Source organism: Miniopterus natalensis, chromosome 10, assembly GCF_054644295.1.
Source record: "Miniopterus natalensis isolate mMinNat1 chromosome 10, mMinNat1.hap1, whole genome shotgun sequence".
NCBI lineage: Eukaryota > Metazoa > Chordata > Mammalia > Chiroptera > Miniopteridae > Miniopterus > Miniopterus natalensis.
Genome location: NC_142090.1, coordinates 3479944 through 3501943, shown reverse-complemented (window position 1 = coordinate 3501943; position 22000 = coordinate 3479944). Strand labels below are relative to the sequence as shown.

At 44.1% G+C, this 22000-nt stretch overlaps 2 pseudogenes; both read left to right on the top strand.

Annotated features, from left to right (window-relative positions):
- The first annotated feature begins 4889 nt into the window (after window positions 1-4889).
- Window positions 4890-9877, top strand: LOC148092144 (GTPase IMAP family member 4-like; annotated as a pseudogene).
- A 10324-nt stretch (window positions 9878-20201) lies between these two features.
- LOC107524949 (GTPase IMAP family member 7-like) lies at window positions 20202-21086 on the top strand (annotated as a pseudogene).
- Window positions 21087-22000: the final 914 nt, after the last annotated feature.

The following is a 22000-nucleotide window of genomic DNA, read 5'->3' as shown; positions in this document are numbered from 1 at the left end:
CCCAGCCTTTCTGGCCTGTGCTGTGACCACAACTTTAAGTGATGAGTAAGCTGGGTGTGAGGCAGGAGAGCACTGTGGCTGAGGGAGGAGCCATACTTTCCTACGAACAACTGAATTGTAACCCTGTACAATAAGTAACCCTGTAACTCATTCCTTGGAAATGGAGGGGACTATGAAGAACAAAACAGTTTAACGGTCCTGTGATATGCTGAGATACACATGGGAGTTGTATCTTAGTTCCTTGTTAAGGATGTATTTACAGAATTTGCCAGTTATAACAAAGCAGTTAAGAACATATCTTTATGGGAGGATTGGAATGAAGCAAGAGATTTCTAACTAAAACCAAAAGGGAAAAACAGCAGAAGCTGTACAAACCAAACTGAAAATCCCAGAAAGAGGGCAACTGACTGAAAGGACCAGATGGACCCAACAGCCTCTGAATTCTTTCCTGGTTCCTGTCCTAAGCAGCCTCTTCTTCTGCCTCTGGCATCATGAAATAGCTGGAATTCAGGGGTTTTCTAAGCAGCTGTGTGGGGTTTTAGAGGGGGGGCGGAATAAGGTACTTTGGAAAAGGAGTCAGGAAGGGAGCATGGACTAATCCAGTTTCTCAATCTATTGAACCAAAATGTATAATTAAAAAACTCAGTGTTTTACAGTGATGCAACAGACAACTAGAACATCTTGTCCATCGTGAGAGCTTTGACAGCTTGCGCCACTTACTTGAATACAATTTCCAAAGCCTGTTGGATGCATCCACTGGTGAATCTAGGATAAGCTGCCTCTGCCTGGGCCTGGCCTGGGAGAAGGTGGGAAAGCTGGGAGGGAAAGTTGCATCTACTCCCCAGGTGCATGTTTACTTGTCAGGTCCTGCAGATTTTCAACCTTGAAGGAACCATAGGAAAAAAAAAAAACAGGCTGTGTGTTCACTTGAAGTCTTTTACAGGCCTTTTCTTCTTCCTTTTACTTTGGCTCCCAATGGTCTAGACCCCTTTGGCTTTGTACCCAAGTCCTAATTTCTGAAGGAGTAACTTCAGAACTTCCTGAAATACTAGACTCAAAACTCATATTGTACAATGACCAGGGAGCACCTGAAGATCCACCAAGTCACATGCCAGACTTCCTTCTTCCAGAATCACCCCACAGGCTCCCACTGCACCCTGGAAATTGACAGGCACAGTGCCTCACTCTCTGGGCAAGATTCAGGTCATTTAATAAGGGCCTTGTGGATCCATCAATATAAGTCAAAATACTGAATATAGTTTTGGAAATTTGGGTGTGAGATTGGGTACATGGAGGAAAGGGTTTCAACTTGGCAAAACGGAGGCCCCCACAAAATAAGGGACAATATTGCCATGTCATAAAGGCAATGTTTCTCCTCTGGCTCCTCCCAATCTGAGCTTCCTGGTTTAATGAGTCCAGAGGGCACACTTTATCCTCACAGTTAAAAGCACCAGCTCTAAGGTCTTCTTGGAGAGATCTTGAGAACTCACCAACTGGTCCAAAAGAAGGTGAGTATGGCTGAGAGTCGGCCCCAGTTAGTAAAGCTGTGATGGCGGGAAGTCCAGGGGGTGCAGGGTGTGGGTTATGGTCTGAGTAGGGACCAGGGACTGTGCCAGCAGCACAGTGCCAGGTGGGGAGGGTGCTGTCGGAGGCTAGTATGGAGGATAGTCGAGGGAGTCAGGAGTGTTATTAGCACAATGCCACACGTCTCCTATTTGCAGGACACGTGTACTGACTGGTGCCCCTTCATGCACTTGCTGTTGGGACAGACATTGAGAACTGCCTGATGAGCCTTCCTTTTCCCTGGAGTGGAAGTTAGTATCCCCAAGGCAGGTGTTAGAGCTGGTTTGTTGGTTGTTTTTAAAAAATATATCTTTATTGATTTCAGAGAGAGGAAAGGAGAGGGAGAGAGAGAGAGACAGAAACATCAATGATGAGAGAGTTATTGATCGAGCCCGCAACCAGGCATGTGCCCTGACCAGGAATCGAACCTCAGCCTCTTGGATCCTAGGCTGATGCTCAACCACTGAACCACGCCCGGCCGGGCTGTTAGAGACCACACGGGTGGTTTAGAGACCACCCACTCTAACTCCCTCCTTTTACTGAAATAGAAGCATGATCCCAGGGAGTGTGGGGACTCCAGGGGTTGCCCATGTCCCTAAGGGCAGAGGAAACCTAGGCTGCAGTTTGCTGAATCCTTTCCATTGTTCAGCAGAGACGAGATGTGTCCCCAGTAAAGTGACACATGAGGTGAGGAGGGTGCTGTGGGGAGGAGGTGGGCTGCTCTGCAGGAACAGTGTATGTGAAACCCTCCTGCTAGCTTCCCTAGTCACAGGCTCCCTGCCAGTTCTCTGTCTGCAAGGAGTGTGGCCCCTCTTCCCTGCCCTGTGTTGATGCAGCTGTGATGTGATGGGAGTTTAGAGTCATGGGCCTGAGAGGAAACCGAGAAGAGGCGGTGGTGTGCAGTGTTAGGAGGGAAGGCGTAGGTCAGACAGACTTAGAATTGGACCCCTGATCTTCCCAGAACCTGTTAGCACCGTGACCTTGGGCAAGAGTCTCAACATTTTCCAGCCACATCAATATTCCTGCTTAAAAGGTTAGAAAAGTAAAATTAGCATTTTCGCAGGCTATTTGGGGGAGTAAATGAGATCATGTACAAAACATTAATCAGGGTGCTCGGTGTAGAGTATTCAGTAGTCATTTTATTACACACAAAGAGAATAGTACAAGGAACTATGGGGGCCGGTTTGAGATTACTTCCAGGAGGTTTCCAACCAACATAAGCTTTTAAAAGAGCAGTCTCATCTATATTTATAAACAAATATAAAAAAATGGAGTGTCTTAGGCAATCAATGATTCTCAAGCTCTTTCTTCCTGTTAAAAAGCATCTTGATTTTCTAAAATTCTTCCTAAGTTGGGATTTAGAATCAGCAAATTGCCATGTCGCTGAACACCATCATCATCTCCTCCACAGAAGTGGAAGATGTCAGCTCTGAGTCTGGGCCTCAGCCCCTCACATGTTCACACCATGGAATGATTGCCAGGCCTATCTTCTCATAGCACACAAGTGGTTGCTGGATGGGGGGGTTGGGGAGGTGGCAGGGTAAGTGGGGTGGGCAGGGATTACTGTAGGGCATGAGGAAACCCATAGGCTCATAATCTTGTTTGTGGTGATGGTTTCACTGGTCTATACATATGCAAAAATTCAACCAATTCTTTGTTCTAATTACATACGGTATATTTTATGTCAAAAGTGCTTATTCATATCTTTTCCCCATTTTAAATTGGGTTATCTTGTCTTTTTATTAATGGATTGTAGGAATTCTTTGTATAATCTTCTCTTTGCCAGTCCTTTATCAAATATATTTACAAGTTCTTTATAAGATGTGTGAATTGCACTTTCTCCCAGTTCTTAGGCTGCTCTTATTTTTATTATTTCCTTATTGCTTAAGATATATTTGCTGATTATTTTTCATACTTTTGAATAATATATATCCCTTTTCATTTCCAAGGTAGTAATTTTATTTCTTTTATTATTTTTTTATTTCATTAAATTTCTTGAGGTGACATTCGTTAATAAAATTACATCGGTATCAACTGTACAATTCTATTATACATCATCTGTGTATTGTATTGTATGTTTACTAGCCAAAATCAGGTCTCCTTCCACCACCATATATTTAATCCTGTTTAACCTTTTCTATCTCTCCCTACAACCCCCTTTCCACCTGGTAACCACCATACTGTTGTCTGTGTCTATGAGTTTCTGTTTGTCTGTTTGTCTTGTTCATTTGTTGCTTTCTGTTTTTATGTCCCACATACAAGTGCAATCATATGGCTCTTCTCCTTTGTCCATTGGGCTTATTTCACTTAGCGTGATACACTCCAATGGCAATATTTCATGCTTTTTATAGCTGAGTAGATTGCATTATATATCCACCTAGCACCACACATAGATATTACAATATAATTGACTATATTCTCTATGCTGTACTTTGCATATTATGACTATTTTGTATCTACCCATCTGTACTTCTTAATCCCTTTACCTTTTTTCACCAAGGCCCCCAAACCTGCTCCCTTCTGGCAACCATTACTCTGTTATCTGAATCTAAAAGTCTGTTTCGGCTTTGTTTTGGTTTAATTTCTATTGTCATTTAGATTCCACATAATTGAAATCACAGGGTGTTTGTTTTCTCCTGACTGACTTATTTCACTGAGTATAAGACTCTCTAGGCCCATTCAAGCTGTCTCAAATGGTAAAATTTTCTTTTTTTTTATGGCCGAGTAATATTACACAGTATATTGGTACCAGAGTTTTTATCCGCTGGTCAATCGATGGGCACTTAGGTTGCTTCCGTATCTTGTCTACTATAACGTTGCAATGAACATAGGGGTGCACATAATGGCGATGGCACCTACTGAAATGGGGACAGAGTCATTTATATGATCTGGAGGCAGGACAGGCTGGGGCTGGGGGAGGTCAAGGGTTACATTTTGGCCCAGTTCTGTTTGAGATGCCCACAACTTGCCCAGTGGAGAAGCTGGATGGGATATAAAAGTTCAGAATTCCAAGGAAGGTCTAGGCTACAGAGGACTTACAAAGGGCATTCAAAGCAATAGTTCCCTGAATGAAGGGGGGAAGGGTGCCTAGTACCAGAGCTGAGGAAGCACTTGAAACATTCATATTTGTGTGGAAAAAAACAACACTCGAGAATGAAACTGACAATGGGGAGTTGAGGAGAAGTGCTGGGAAATAGGGGAGGTGAAATCAAGTAGCAAGTTTATAGGAAAGAAGGAACTGTTGGCTGCATGAGGGTTTAATTTCAAATTACTCTCCCTTTCCCTCAAACGAGTTATGTTTCTTATCTACAGGAATTCAAACTACAATGGCAGCTGAATCCCACAGTACCAGTGTCAACGTCAGTGAATCCAATACCAGCTATGGTGAGAGAGACTCAGGCTCCCCAGGCCAGGCTGAATACTGGGGACCTGGCAGGGAGTTCTTCTGTCCTGCCTCTCAGTTCCCATCTGAGCAACAACAAAGTATTTCCAACTCCATTTCTTACTTTCTTGTCATTGACTTGTCTCTTTCTTTACTCTCAATCTTCTGCACTGTCTCCTTACTGTTAGAGTTTAGCCAATGTGGTCTGTGAAAGAATTCACACCTGAAAAAAGAGATAGATGCGGGGAGGGAGTTTATTTTACTTTCCTGCCCCTGAAGGAGGGAAAGGGCTAATGCATGCTAATCAATACAAGGGCAAAAAATAAAGGGTGGCCTAGGGTTTTAAGCAGGTACTGTTGCTAGGTGACAAGGAAAGGAGGGGTTTGGGTTGCCTTGAAGTTGGGCAGATACTAGGGAGGTTTTCTTGAAAAGTGCTTTGTTTGCTTTCCAGGCCACAGTCTGTCAGGTACCCTAGGAAGGTGTCCCATCAGTATTTTACCTAGGCCTATAAAACATGCTCAGAGCAAAAGTTATGAAGAGTGTAAAAGAAGCCTGTTGAATGGGGGGGGCAGGGGGGGCTTTATAACTCAGACTCCGTGGTGTGAATTATCCCTGAGCTGTGGAAACAGAAGGGAGGGGGGGATGCAAGAATGTAGCCTTGAGAGTAGCTTATCTTGTCTGTGGTTTGAACAGAAGGGCTGTTTGAATCAGCGGAGCCAACAATCTTGGGGTTTAATTACCAGGTGCTTCTCATCATTGTGGAAGGCCACTGCAAAGAAAAAGAGAGGCTTTTTTTCCTTCTATCATTACACTCATGATGTAGAGTAACCTCTGAGAGGAAGAGAGGTTAAAGTGTCCCGACTGAGCCCAAACTGCCAAGGTTTCTGATTTCCTACTTCCTACAATGTGGACACAGCAGAAGGGCCAGCTGTAGCCTCTCTGGGTGTTTCTCTGCCCCTCTCTTCAGCCTGACAGAGGACTGGGAAGGAGGAACGTGAGAGGAATTGAGTCTTTATTCGGGTCCTTCATTTCCCTGCTCAGGTGGCCTCACTATGACCAACAAAGTCAACAGACTGGCTCACTCAGTCTCTCACATAACCCTTCTTTTCGCTTATCTCTAGAAATCTACAATATCAGTTTAACTTTTGCTGGTTTGGCACCACACCCCACCAAATCACAATTTAGTCACCTAACACCTAAGCCATTTCTTTGGCTCTGGATTTGGCAGGTCACTGGGCAGTTCTTGGGTCTGGGCCAACTGGGTTCATCTCAGCCAGATTCACTCATGCACAGGTGGTTATCTGGGGGTCCAGCACACAACTGGATAATCTTTTTATTTTATTAAATTCGTTGGGGTGACCCTGATTAATAATATTGTATAAGTTTCAGGTGTACAATTCTATAATACATCATCTATGTGTTACATTGTACAAAGCCTTGTCTCCTTCCGTCAACATATATTTCACCACCTTTACCCTCTCCAACCTCCTCACAACCCCTTTCACTGTGGTCACCACCATATTGATGCCTATGACTATGAGTTTGTTTATTGTTTTGTTTATTTCCTTGTTGCTTTCTATTTTATACCCCATATGTGATTGAAATCATATGGTTCTTGGCCTTTTGTCATCTGACTTCTTTCATTTAGCATGATACTTTCAAGATCCAGCAAAAGGACAATTTTGAATTGGATAGCCCCACGGCCATGTCTGGTAGTTAGCAGGCTCTTGGGCAGGACAGGGTGACAGGGATAAAGGGGCTTTGTGTCCCTCATCAAGCAGGCTAGTCCCAGCCTCTTCATAAAGCAGTTACAGGGTTCTGAAGAGCAGAATACAGCAAGCCACACAGAGCATGAGCACTTTCAGAGTCTACTTGCATCATGCTTCCACTGCCCTGTTGTCCAGAGCAAGTCATAAGGCCCACCCAGCTGCAAGGGGCAGAGAAACAGACTTAGCACCTTGTGGGAGGAGGTACAGAAACACATCCCAAAGAGGCATGTGCACAGAGATGGGAAGAATTGATGGCCAAATCTCCAATCTGTCAGGAAGACTAGCGTATTCTGTTAGCATTGGGAATTGTGGCAGTGTTGGAGCTGGCCTTTGGTGAATTTTCATTTCACCTCCCGTGATTTTCCTACTCCTTCCCTCATTGTAACTAATGCCCTAAGATATCTTTAGGTTGGAGTCTTCCATTGTGAAGCTAACTAAATAATAATCTGAACTTTTACCTGCAGTTTCCCTTAATCTTAGCCATCCTGTAGCCAGTGCTCTCAGCTTCTAGAAATTTACTTCTCTCATCCCAGGATTCTGCTTTTCAAATGTGCAAACTCAGCCTTAGGGATGGTTTTTCTCATCCCTGGATTAGGAACAGATTCACGATAAAGTAGGTGGGAGATGGGGAATAACTACTGATTTTATGGAAACCAGGGTGGGAGGTTCTGCTAAATCTCTCTTCTGTTTGATGTTTTAAAAATCATTCCAATTTACAGAATAGGAGAGGGCATGATGGAACTAGAGGTCAGTTAGGGGACTGCTGAGGCATGGGTGGTGATGGTAGCTTTGGTTACTAGGATGGTCTTCAAAATGGAGAGAAGTGGTCAGATTTGTGGATGGAGCCAGGAGAACTTGCCCATGGGTGGGATCTGGAAAGTAAGGGGAAGACAGGAATCAAGGGAGAATGGTGATGATATCTCTGAATAATAAAATGGAGTTTATAATCATGTCTGCAGTATTGTCAGGGTGGTGGTGTTTGCATCGACTGAAAGCAGAGACAGATGGTGGTCATACAGGACTCCTCCTGCAGGAATCAGTCTTTGTCAAGGGCTGTGCTGACAGGCTCTTCCTTCTGGGAGAAACAGGCTCTCAGATGTGGTTGTCAGTTGTCTTCCATGGTCCCAGTCTGTGCCTCACAAATCCTGAAGACTTTAGCTTCATAGACACATTAGAGATAAGCAGAAAATTACTGAATAGAAACAGGGAAGGAGCTATTTAGATGATTTGGTGTTAACTTAAGACACAGTTACCTTTGAAACATCAGTCAGGTGATAGGCTCTGCTGTTTTGTTCTTAACTTCCCATTGTCCTAGGAAGTGGACATGCCTATCCAAGGAACACTAAGAAAGTGTAACTCTACTGATGCTACTCTGCATGAGTTATTATTATTATTGATGTTGTTGTTGATTTATCAAGGGGTTTTATAGTAACCCCAGGGATCTGGTAATACTGGCTATACCTCTTCAACATATTAACTTAAAATAGGAAAACTTCATTCAATTTCTATGATAAGGTGGTAACTTTAAATGTATTTTGTTTCCCATGGGTCAGAATTCCTGAGGAGATGGCTGTACATGAAATTTAAAGGAACACTTTGTCTTTCTGCCTGTGTGCCCCTTCCTCCCCTCCAAGGGTGAGATGGCTTGAATCACCGCCTACCTGGCTTCTTAATGGGGAGAAAAATCTTCCATTTTGAATATAAATTGGGGGAGGGGGATCTTCCACTGTGATGCCCTGAAGTCAGACTTTGTGTTACTTCGGTCATTAGTTTATAAAGAACAGGCACCAGCAGGGGTTCAGTTTTCTCACTTGAAGCATTTTGCGCCCTAATCTGGGGGCTCTTAGTTTCCAGAGGTCAGAGTGAGCAGCCCAAGGGACTCCTGAGAAGTGCCCAGCATTACCTGAGTCCTGCAGGAGAGAGGCCAGGCCCAGGGGTTCTACAGACCTCCTATGAGTGCAGAGGTTGCTCATGGGATAGGGCCCGAGTGGGCAATAGAGAAGGGCAATGAGGGGCGGGGAACTTAAAGAGGAAAGGGTTGGAGGTCAGTCCTAACCCTGTGACTTTTGTTTATTGATGTCCCAGGGCTTGGAAACCAACACCCTAGAGATTCACAACTGAGACTTGTCTTAGTGGGTAAGACTGGAGCAGGAAAAAGTGCCACAGGGAACAGCATCCTTGGAAAGAAAGCGTTTTATTCCAGCATTGCAGCAAAATCCATCACCAAGGTCTGTGAGAAAGGGAGCAGCATGTGGAATGGGAGTGAAATTGTCGTAGTGGACACACCTGGCATTTTCGACACCGAGACACCGGATGCTCACACAGAAAAGGAGATTATTAATTGCATCATCCTGACCTCCCCGGGGCCTCATGCTGTGATCATGGTGGTTCCCCTGGGCCGGCACACAAAGGAGGAGAAACAGGCCATTGAGAAGGTACTGACAATGTTTGGACCCAAAGCCAGGCAATACATGATTCTCTTATTCACCCGGAAAGATGACTTGGATGGCATGAAGTTCGAAGATTACTTAAAGGAAGCTCCAGAAGGCATTCAGGATCTGATGAAGAAGTTCAGGGATCGCCACTGTGTGTTCAACAATAAGGCGACAGGGGCTGAGCAGGAGGCTCAGAGGGCGCAGCTGCTGGACCTGGTCCAGCGCATGGTGAAGGAGAACCAGGGGGGATTCTACACTAATAAGATGTACCAAAGGGCTGAGGAGGAGATTCAGAAACAGATCCAAGTGATACAAGAACAATACAGAGCAGAGCTGGAGACAGCGCAGAGTAAGTTAAGGGCTGAGTATGAGGAGAAAATCAGGAAACTAGAGGACAAAGTCGAGAAGGAAAAGAGAAGGGCAGAAATGGAGAGGGAATTGGCAGACAGGAAGAAAGACTATGATTTCAAGCAACAAAATGCCAGAGCTGAAGTTGAGAAGGAGAACAAGATAATTGAGAATATCCTGAAAATTTTGCAATATGCTGGCTTCATTCTTGCAACCATATTCAAATTACTTTAAGCTTAATTTTTAAAAATGTCTATATTTCTTGCAAATTTTCATGTGTCCCTGCCCCGTATAACTCATTTCTAAAGTCAGAGCTCTCTGTTTCTGTCTCTCAGGCTCTCAGAACTAGGGAGTTAAGTCAAGTTCCCTGTTGGCAGTAGGTAGCGGTTTGGTTGACTGACGAGGGAAGGGACACATTCCCAATTTCTAAAAGTCCAAAGCAGAAAGTACGGATGCTCCCTATCTTCTGAACACTTTCTCAGACGCACAGAGAAAAGGAATGCAGGAACCAAGAACCATGACCCCAAGTTTTCTCTGTGTCTTCCCAGTACCTGTTTCTCCTCTGGATTCTGTCTAGATTGGCAGATAAGCTCCTCCTGTGGCTTCTACTCCTCATTGTTGCCTTTAGGACCATGCTGCTCATTTTACCCATGTGGTCAGAGAAGTCAGTTCTTTGCCTTAGATAATCTATAGCTAGAGAGGCTTACCGAATTCTTCCTGGATGAGCGCAAATTCATTGAATTACATTTTTATGGAAGGACTAAAATTGTTCCCTGTCATCTGCCCACTGAAGAACAAAGAATTGTCTGGAAAACAGATCTCTCAGAACCCAACTAAGTGAAATGCCAGGAAGAGCCAGGAACAGAGATTCAACAGACAAGAGAACCATGTTTGGTATATTCAGATGTTCCTGTAGAAGGTGCTTGACCAACCTCAACATAACCACTTAGCTGAAGAACTAGTTCTCTCCTTTTCATGGGAAACGAGCTGTTGCCACCGCACCTCCATCACCTCACACCTTGATTACTTACTGCTGGGGGGTCATCCCCACACTGCTGCCCCGCCCACTTGAATTGTTTGCTTATTTTTGCTGTAATAAAACTTTTCTATTCTCTCATATTTGTGCAGAAGTGGAATTTCTTTTATCTTGGGAAATACCACTAATACTTCTAAGAGCACAGGGATGAATTTCACTTTTTGGTAGAATGTCAAGATGATTTCCAAGCTTGGCTTGGTCTACCCCTAAGACATCTTCCAGTCATTTCCCCTGAATGTTTGAACCCTGTTCTTGTCTTCTCTGTGCACATTCTCCTTGGATTCATTCATCACGTGCTGATAAAAGTTATCTGTAACCAAGTTTTCTGAGACCTTTTGTGGGTTTTTTTGGGGAAAATGCCTTTAATATGTGAATAAAGAGTTGAAGTCTATCCCTTTTCTACCGGGTCCTCCTACCATAATAAGTTTTAGGATTTCCAAAACCACATGTCCATGTTCTACCAGTGTGTCCTGGTGGTCACATGCTACTGTCCTTGCTCTGCCATTTTGAAATTGGCTTCTCCATGCCTCACCCCGTTTTGCCCCAAATAGGACATACACCTCTCCCTTACTTCCCCAAACACACATCAGTTGAGCTTTTACATAGAATGAAAGTCAGCAAACGTTCAGGAATAAGAGAAGTATCACAGAAAGTTCATGATTCTTACGTGAATCATGAGAGCTGTGCTATCCATTTGTCTCCCAGGGCAGAAGGCAGACAGAAGGTCTTTGATTAATACCATGCATTGTGATCAATACAATAGAAGGATGAGCCATGTTCCCTTCTCTGAAGAGTGTTGGGGATTCATGCTATGCATCCCTTCCATAACAGTCAGTGATGGTTTGAACCTGATGGAAGATTTTATCCTGGACACTGAGAATCTAGAGAAAGTAAAACGAAGTCCCCTTTGAGACTGGCTTCCTTCACTTAGTATAATGACTGAGAATCACACAAGTTGCTTGTATCAATAGCTGGACTCTTTTGCTGATGTGTAAGTCGTATTCCACCTTATGGATGTACCACAGTTTCTGTATCACTTCCTTTTTTATTTCCTCTTATGCCCCTAATTGACTCCTCTTGCCTAATTGCTCTGATGTATGCCCGTGCCTCAAGCTCATAGGTATTTTTCTCTTGTTATCTCCTTGGTTTAGCTGTAGAATGAAAAAAAGTTGATACTTATATGAAACTTTGGGTTAGGAGACTGTCGCCAAGGCCGAGCCCCGGGCAAGTGGGAGGAGCTCCCCAAGAGGACCTTTCAGCGGCAGTCGAGGCTCACGGAGCACCTCGGGGTGCACACCAAGGGGTGTGTAGCCGGAGTGTGCAAAGTGCAGCCGGACCTTCCGCCGACACTCTCACCTCTCCGAGCACGAGCCTTCCCAGCGCCCCGGCTGCGGCAGGGGCGCCCTCTGGAAGGCCTCCGAGGGGGTGCACCAGCGCGGGCACCCGGCCCAGAGGCCCTTCGCCTGCGCCCCGCGGCGCCAGCTCGCCGAGCGCGGGAGAACCCACGGCGGCGGGAGGCCCTGCCGGTGCCCCGAGTGCGACAAGAGTCTCTCGGCTCAAAGGGAATTTGAAAAGCCACTTGCTCCAATCCCTCGTGTCGAGCGGCAAAAGCTTCAGGGCGTACATCAATGCTCTGTCTTTGTAGCACGACGTGAGGTCCCAGACTACCCGAATCCATCAGCTGGGATTAAGGGCGCTCCAGGAATCATAGTGTCTAAACAGAAAGGAGAGGTGCCACCTCTGTCTGGTATGTTCCCGTAGGTGTTAGTCTCTCGGTGAGTCCGTGGTTCCTTTGCGCCACGGGAAAGACCCTGTCCTCTAACCTGCGCTCAAGTGCGTGGGCTGGACGTCCGTGCAGGTTCGCGCTCCTCGGGCGGCTCCCGCAGGCAGCGTTCGCTCCTCCCGGCCGCGGGGGGCGCTGTGGCGGGTGAAGCGTCGGCCGGCCGCGAGTCCCAGCGAGCACCGCGCCAGGGCTGGGCCTGCGCGTCGGGGCGGAGCCGCGAAGGGTCATGGCCGAGCTAGTTCCGGAAAGAGGGGCGCCCCCTCCTCCCGCGCGGACGCCCAGGGTCGGGGCGGGTCTTCTGTTCCGGGTCTGGGGGGCGAGTGGGGTGGCGCGAGGCTCTGAGGGCGGGTTCGGCCGGGGCCTGACAGCCGAGCGCGCGCCGGTCCCAGGCTGGGGGCTCGGGGGGCTCGGGGGCGCCGGGGGCGGGCTCGGGGAGGCCCGGGGCGGCGAGCGGGCCGCAGCTGCGCCAGCTTCCGAGGCTGGACTGAGACGGAGCGTTTTCGAAGGTTGAGGAGCCTGCGCGGCGCGGCGGCCGCAGGGGTGCGGCGTCGGGGCGGAGGGAGGAGGCGGCGGGCGCGCCCGGCGGAGAGACCCGCGCGGCGTCGCGTTAGCGGTCGGTGGAGACCGCGGTTCAGAGGGGTGGCCGTTGTGTTTACTGCGTTTCTCTTCGTGCGCTTTCACGTTGAGCGTTTCCGCTGCCTCCGAAACAACGAGGTCCTTAGGCCATTGGTCTGAAAGCGCCGTCAACCGTCTCCAGGAAAGATGTAGTTCCGGGGTTAAAGGTGGAAGAGACGGGGCGCATGCGCAGAGGGAGTGACGAGTAGACGGGGGACGCGCCGGCCCCACCGACGGGAAGACTGAGCGGCAGGGGCGATGCTCTTCTTCCAAGTTCAGGTGTGAGTTTTAACTGCGGTTTCACCAAAACGGCGGCGAGGTTTCTAGGGATTTAGATGAACAGAGTCTGAATTTCATTTGGAAAAAGGTGAAACGTGATTCTTTAAAAAAAAAAAAAAAAAGCAAAGGAGGAGGAATTAGCCCAGAAGGTAGTCGGATTTACTCTACATCTGTAGGATTCATACTGTGCTGTTTTGTGTGGAGAGAGACAGACACAGAGCGGTGGGAACCGGAAGAGCACCGGAAGCGAACTGTAAGGGATTGAGCGTCTCCCTACCCCCCGCCCCGCCCCCCGCAAATTCAAACCTCTGCTGGGACCTCAGACGGTGACCCTGCTTAGAAAGGAGGGTGTTTGCAGATGTTAACAGGATGAGATCATTCTGCAGTGGGGTCGGTTCTCAGGCCAGCATGACTTTATAAGAAGAGACGCAGGGACCAGACACACCGGGGGGAAGGCCATGCGCCGGCAGAGAGGGGAGCGATGGAGCCCTAAGCCAACCTGCACCAAGGATGCACAGCCACCACCGCAAACGAAGGGAAAGGCCAGGAACAGAGCCTCCCTTAGAGCCTGCAGACAGAGCATGGCCCTGCTGACACCCTAGTTTCAGGCTAGCCCCCAGAACTGAGAGAGAATAAGTTTTCATTGTTTTAAGCCATCCAGCTGGTGGTACTTTGTTACAGCAGCCCCTAGGAAACTAATACAGAGACCTTCAAAAGCAGTGTTTGGGAACAGTTGACTTTTCCATTTGGGAAAAAAGAAAAATTGAGGTAATCACTACTATATACCATTTAAAAAATTAACATTCGGTGTAAATTAAAAATATAAATGTAAAAAGTGAAACTACAACCTTTTGGAAGAAAATGTGGAATATCTTTGTAACCTCAGCGTAGAAGAAGATTTCTTAAAACACAGACAGCAAAATAACCTAAGAAAAGATTGCTATATTTACATCACAATAAAAAATTTATGTATAAGACAGCATAAGTAAAATTAAAAGACTTAGGCACACTAGGAGAAAGCATTTGCAACCTAATGTAGTCAACAATGTACAGATTATATAAACAAATCCTAAAAATGGAAGAACAGGTGACCCAGTAAAAATACGGGCAAAGGATATGCACAGGCAATTCGCAGAACTGAAAGCAGTGAGTGGGCAATGGTTAAAAGAATGGGTAAAAAATTGTGACATTCAGACAGTGAAACTCTGTACAAATAGAAAATAAATCAGTTCTCTAAATATCCACAGAGCTCAGAATATTGAATGAAAAATACAAGTTGCAGTATCATAAAGCATTTTTGCATAAAAGACAAAGCAGTAGTATATATTATTTATAGATATGTATGAGTATTAAAACATGAACTGAAAAGTTAACACATTCATCATACTGTTTGTGTCTTGGAAAGGGGGAGAATAGGACTGAGTGTAAGAACAAGACTGAAGGAGGGACGAAGGGAACTTGAGCTTCATCTGTCGCTCCATTTGATTAAAGGGAAATTTGAAGGAAAAAATGTTAAAATCAATGGTAAATACAAGGATGCTTGTTATGATCTGTGATTTTCTGGATCTTGTAAACGTCTGAAGAAGTCATAAACGAAGGCTTTTTGAGCATTTTTGAAAAACATTTATTTAAAAGTAAGGAATTTGCCTGGCCAGTGTGGTTCAGTGGTTGAGCATTGACCTAGGATCCAGGAGGTCACCAGTTCGATTCCCGTCAGGGCACATGCTCAGGTTGAAGGCTGATCCCCACTAGGGGACGTGCAGGAGGCATCCTATCAATGACTCTCTCATCATTGATGTTTCTCTCCCTCTCCCTCTCTCCTTCCCTCCCTCTCTCAGAAGTCAATAAAAACATTAAAAAATAAAAGTAAAGAATTTACCACCAAGAAGAGGAGAATAAGTATTTAACACAGAAATAAAAACATACATTCAGTTCTGCTGTAGTACATCATACACATTTCTAAACAGCGCCAGGCAGAACCATGCAATGGAAACCACTTAAGCACACAACACTCAAAAAGTTTGTCAGTGGTAGCCCTGGCCTGGTGGCTCAGTTGGCTGGAGTGTCGACCCGATATGCCAGGGTTGTGGGTTCCATCCCCTTTCAAGGCACATTGAACAGTCAGCCAGTGGATACATGAATGGGTGTAGCAACAAATCAGTGTTTGTCTCTCCTTCTCTCTCTAAAGTCAATAACTTAAAAAAAAAAAAAAAATGCCAATGAGATGCTAAAAAGAAAAGATAGGAGCCCTGGCTGGTAGCTCAGTTGGTTAGAGCATCCTCCTCTGGTCAGGGCACGTACAAGAAGCAGCCGATGAATGTGTAAGTAAGTGGAACAACAAATCAATGTTTTCCTCTCTCTCCCTCCCATTTTCCCTCTCAAACTTTAAAAGCCCTGGCTGGTATGGCTCAGTTTGTTGGGCGTCACCCACCACTGAAAGGTCGCCAGTTCCATTCCTGCTTAGGACACATGCCCAGGTTTCGGACTTGATCCTCAGCGTGGGGCGTGCAGGAGGCAGCCAATCAGTGACTCTCATCATTGATGTTTTTATCTCTCTCTCCTCCTCTTGTCTCTCTGAAGTCAATAAAAAAATACTTTTTTAAAAAGTTACAATAGCTCTGGCCGATTTGGCTCAGTGGTTAGAGTGTTAGCCCATGGAGTGAAGGGTCTTGAATTTGATTCCAGTCAAGGGCATGTACCACTGTTGCAGTCTCAATCCCTGGGCCCCAGTCAGGGCAGATACCGAGGCAACCAATTGATGTGTCTCTCTCACATCAATACTTCTCTCTCCCTCTGTCTCCCTTCCACTCCCTCTGTAAAGCAATAGAAAAAATGTCTTTGGCGAGGGTTAAAAAATAATAGTTATAAAAATAAAGTTAGCTTCCTTGCAGGCTAATATGGTTGAATAAATGAGATGTACAAAAAATTTATCAGGTGTTTGGTCAGGAATACTTGTGGTTATAGTACATAGAGATTAAATTTTTTTATTGCAGAAAAATTTTAACTTATTCAAAGATAAAGAGAATAGTACAAGAAACCTAGAGCAGCTTCCACAATTACCAACTGATGCCAACCTTCTCTCACCTGTATACTCGCCCTTCCCACCTGCCCACATTATTTTGAAGCAAATTGGACATTGTTTCAGTTTATCAGTAAATATTTGAAACAATTTTTTAAATATTAACAATAATCAAACTTCACAAAGCAAGTAGAATTTTTTAAAAAGTTACCAGTTGTGTCCATATTTTACTGATTTTCTCATAAAATTTTAAAAATGTTTGAATTCAGATCCAAATATGACCCATAAATCAGATTGTTTGATTTCTTTTAAATTTAACTTAATATATAGGTTTCCACCTTCCCTGTTTCTCTCTGGGAAGTTTCTCTATAGGACAAAGGGCAAGTCTTATGTCCACAGAACAGAACGTGTACACTGTGTCCATTCCACCCTCATGGCATCATTTCACCTGCTCTTCTAGCTCCAGGGTTTGGTGTGAAGTTATATTTAAGGAGTGGCTTCATCAGACTCAGGTTTAACTGGTTTTTAGTGGGAACACTTCATAGGCACAGTGGTCAACTTCCATCAGAAGGCACATGATGTTTGGTTGTCTGTGACATTAATTGACATTAATGATTGCCTTAGCTTCATTAAGGGTCACAAGTGATAATACTCAAATATAAAAAGGAAAACAAGATAAATGCTCGATTCTTTCCCTGTGTTTGTCAATGTTCAGAACAAGGAGATGCTCTCCTAGCAGACTCCAAGGGATCAATTGACTACTTTTAAGAAGGCAACAGGGTAGAAGGGGTCAGTGGGGAAAAAGGGGTACATCTGCAATTCTTTCAACAATAAAGATAAATTTAAAAAAGAAGGCATTGTTGTGAACTCATGGATTTCAACATATTTGATACATCTTGATTCACTGGAATTATGATTGATGTTCAAATTGGCCCATTGTTATCCATTTAGATTTGAAGTTGGCTTTTAAGTCTTTTTGATAAGATCCTAGTGATTATTGAGAGCATCCTGGCTTTGTAGTTGATGAGAGTGTAGGCTCCACTCAAACATTTCCTGCCTAGACCTAAAATCAGTACTTTAATCTTAGAGCCCTAATTTTTGGTGGGAAGTGGCATTTGAAGACCATACTTGGACACTAAGGGTACTTATTCACTGAGTTTATTATCTCTGTGCCTTTTCAATGGACTTCAAAACCACCACACACACACAGCCCTAAGATTATGATTTTTGAAAACAGTTTGAGATTTTTTTTCAGGTTTTGGATTTTTTTCTTTTTTGACCTTAAGATATATCCCTCTAGAGATGGACAGTGAAATTACTGCGTTTTCAAGTCTCTGGTACCAATTTCTTATGTGGTTCATCCATCACACAAAATACAATTAGATTTGTTTATTGGCTTTTGATTTTAGCATCCTAAAACATAACTTTTGTTGTATAATTATTTCAATTACCTACCTGGTTTCAAGATCAAATCTATGAAATCTAAGTGTATCCAAGACGTCCAGTTTCCAGCTTCTGTCCCTGTGACCTTCGCCCTGCTTCTCCCATCCCCATACCATTACCTTTTCGTTGGTTTAGTTTCCAGAGTATTCTGCTATTGCCTTTTCATATATATAAAAAATATATGTACAGTGTTATATATGTAGTTCATATTCATTCTTATTAGAGAAATGGTAAGTAAACTCTATTTTCTTCATTTTGTCTTTTTTTCACCTGATGACATATCCTGGAGATCTCTCCACACTGGTCTAGACAGACACATCTCAACCCTTTTCACAGCTGGACAGCACTTCACTGTGTGACTATAGCTTAGTTTATCCAACCAGTCCCTGCTGATGGCCATTTGATAGGTTTTTGGTCTTTTGCTGTTAAGATGATGATGCAATAAATAAGTAGCCTCATGCATCATATTTTTTGTACTTTTCAGTGTAATTTAGGGATAAGTCCTGACACTGGGGACAGACAATCCAGGGGAAAATGTGTAGGTACTTTTGCAGGAAGCGCTGACTTCCTTGTAGGGTGTGGACTGGTTTTCCTTCTCAGCAGCCACGCAGGAGAGGACCTGCTCCCCTCAGCCCTTTACCAACAGATTCTGCCAGCGAACATTTACCCTTTTGCCAAACCTGGAGAAGAGAAATAGTATCTCACTCAGAAATAGAGCTGTAGTTTTAATTTATTTTACTTATTTTATTTTGTGTGTTTTGATTTCTTTTTTTCTATTATGAGTGTATGTTAATGCCTTTTCATATATTCAGGGCACATTTAAATTTCGTTTTCTCAATGTTTATTCCCATCTCTTGCTCCATTTTCTATCCAGTTGTTGGCCTTTTGTTTTTTTTTAATAACAGGAAAATTCACTCCCTTTATGCAAGTTGGAAAATGCTTCTTTCCCTAGTTTCACATTTGTGCATTAATTTGTGTATGGTGGCTTTGTCCCATATTACCTGTGAGATTTTTATGTGATCACACTTATTCGTCCTTTTCCTCACCCCATTTCAAACCTTAGAAGTATTTTCCCTACACACAGCTTACAAAGAATTTATCCATGTTTGTTCTATTTATATGGATAAGATTTTTACATTTAAACTTGTAATCCATTTGGAATTTGAATGGCATGAGGCAATGGATGCAGCTTCACCCTTTTCTATATGGTTTTAGTTATCTCAGAGCTGCTTTATTAGTCCATCTTTCTCCCTATTGATGTGAGATGCTGCCGTCCTGAGTGTAACTGTAACACAATGGAATGGAATATAAATGAACACGGTAGGATTAATTTGGTCTGTTTCTAAATTTTCCATTTTTGTTTCACTGGTCTCTCTATTCTGCACAAACATCACACTGTTTTTTTGGTTTTTTTTAATATTATTGATTTCAGAGGGAGGAAGGGGAGAGAGAGAGAGAGAGAGAGAGAGAGAGAGAGAGAGAGAGAGAGAGAGAGAGAGAGAGAAAGAAACATCAATGATGAGTCATTGATAGGCTGCCTCTCCTACGCCTCCTGCTGGGGATCGAGCTTAACAGCTGGGGCGTGTGTCCTGACCAGGAATCAAACCAGTATCTCCTGGATCCTAGGTCAGTACTCAAGCTCTGAGCCACACTGGCCAGACCACACTGCTTTAGTTATAGAAACTACGATGCTTGGCTCCTGGGAGAGCCACCCTCCCTCCTTGTTCTTTTTCTTGCTGGTGCCGAACAACTTTCTTTTTTCTTCATTCAAATGAACTTTATAACCCGTTACAGTTTATAACCCACTATTTAACTGTATAACCCACTATTTGTCACCTGCATAAAAACAAAGATGGTAACAAAAATTTGACTTTATAGTTATATAAAATCATGTGAGAGAAGTATCTATTAATTCCAATTTTATGAAATTCTTTAAACCTGAGTCAGGATTGAATTTGGTCAAATGTCTTTTCTTCATCTAGGTAAGTTTCCTCTCCATCTATTAATGGAACGTAACAACCAATTTTCTCATATCGAAACATCCTAGTACTTCTGAAATATATCACACAATCATGGTGTATTATTTTTTAGTGTCTAATAATTTATTTAGGATTTTTGTATTAATATTTCCAAATGAGACACATATGTAGCTTGATATTGGTAAAATCTATGTTAGCTTTACATCAATATTACATTTGATTCCTATAAAAAATGAAAGCTTTCATCTTTTTTATTGCATCAGGAATAGCTCACATAGCATGGAGATGACCAGATCTTTAAAGGTTGAAGTGAGTTCCCCTGGGACAGCACCTCGGCCTTGGACTCTTTTGTAGGAAACTCAACTTTATTATCATCTCTCTGCCCTTCCGGGGATCAGCATGAATAATAGACCATTACAAATTTCCAGGGAGGAAAATAATAAAAGAGGGTTGGGAATGGTCCCCAATTAGCTAAGTTTGCCCTTTCCCCCTCTCCTTCCCTTCACTAAGGTCCTGTGAGTACCTGCACCCCAGAGCCTCTTGATAGAACATGGATGGCCTTGAGGACAACACCCTGAGGATTGTTCTGGTGGGAAAAACTGGAAGTGGGGAAAGTGCGACAGCAAACACCATCCTTGGGAGAAAACAATTTGAGTCTAAAATTGCTCCCCATGCTGTTACCAAGAAATGTCAGGCAGCATTGCAGGATTGGAAGGGGAAGAAGATTCTTGTTGTGGACACCCCAGGGCTCTTTGACACCAAAGAGAAACTGCTGACCACCTGTGAGGAAATGAGCCAGTGTGTCATTGCCTCCTGCCCTCGGCCTCATGCCATCATCCTGGTTGTGCGTCTGGGCCGCTACACTGAGGAGGAGCAGAGAACAGTTGCATTGATCAAGGCCACCTTTGGGGAGCCGGCCATGAAACACATGATCATCTTGTTCACTCACAAAGATAATTTGGAGGACCAGACAGTGAGTATCTAGCAGAGGCAGAAGCGAACCTACAAAACATCATCAAGGAGTGTGGGAACCGCTGCTGTGCCTTCGATAACAGGAAAAATGCAGGCGAAGCTGTGAAGGAAGCTCAAGTGCAGGAGCTGGTGGAGCTGATAGAGGAAATGGTGCTGAAGAACAAAGGGGTTCACTTCTCTGATCCCATCTACAAGGACACACAGGAAAGGCTGAAACATCAGGCAGAGGAATTGAAGAAACAGTATGCTGATAAATTACAGAGGGAAGTTAAAGTAATAGAAGGAATATGATCAGGGAAAAATATCGCAGCAACAAAAGGAGGGGAAGATAAAATTCCTAAGGGCAAATTATGATAAAAATGTTAAAAAAATAAAGGAAGAAACTGAGAGAAATATATTTGAAGATGGTGTACATCACATTCGGAAGATCCTTTCTAACATATGGCTTAGCTTTTGGAAATGATGTAAGTTATGTTGTTGTTTCTTAACCTACAATGATGTGTTAATGTGAATGATTGTATTTTCCAAAGATGGCTATAGTAGTATCTTCTGTCCCATCCATTGTTCTTGCATTCTGAACTTGTTTTTCCTTCTGTAGAGTTATGGGACCTGTGTCTCCTACCTTGAGACTCGATGGACTTTAGGACTGCCTTGACAAATAGTGGATGGTTGTGACTTCTAACGTGAGATAGGGAGAATGCCTCCTTGCTCTCTGGGGTACATGCCCTTGGAAATTGGCCACCATGTTGGGAGGAAGCCCAAGTTGCCCATCGAGAGGCCACGTGAAGAGGACTGGAAGTCACTGGCCCACTCCCCTGGCTGGTATTTCATCTGCCAGAAGAACCAACTTGGCAGCCACACAAATGAGATAATACAGAAGCCAATTCTCCAGCTGCCTGCTTAGCCACCTCAGATGAAGCTGCAGACAGCAAATATGAGCCTTCCCCACTGTGCTCCCCAACCCCCAGATTGCAGGTTGATGAGAAAAAGAAATGATTGTTGCTGCTTTAAACCACTAGTCTTTGGGATGTTTTGTTATGTAGTGATAGCTAACCAGAAGCATCCTCCCAGCTCATTTCCCATCAAACCCACAATGCCAACAAACAGAAGAAATTACAAAATTGGCATAATCAGGCAATGACATATTCTGTATAGTTCAATTAAGGAAAATTTGAATGAGAAACACTGCCTGTGTCCTGTGTTAGCACCACTGGTGATGTACGTTATTTCAGTCCACATCTCTGAGCACTTTGTTAGTGAAACAGCAGACTTCTCCAGCATGATGGTTCTGTGGTCCCTATGAAGCAGGATAGCGAGAAGCTAGGAAGGTTCCTGAGCAAGTGGAATGGGGAGACTGAGATAAAAAACAACGCCAAA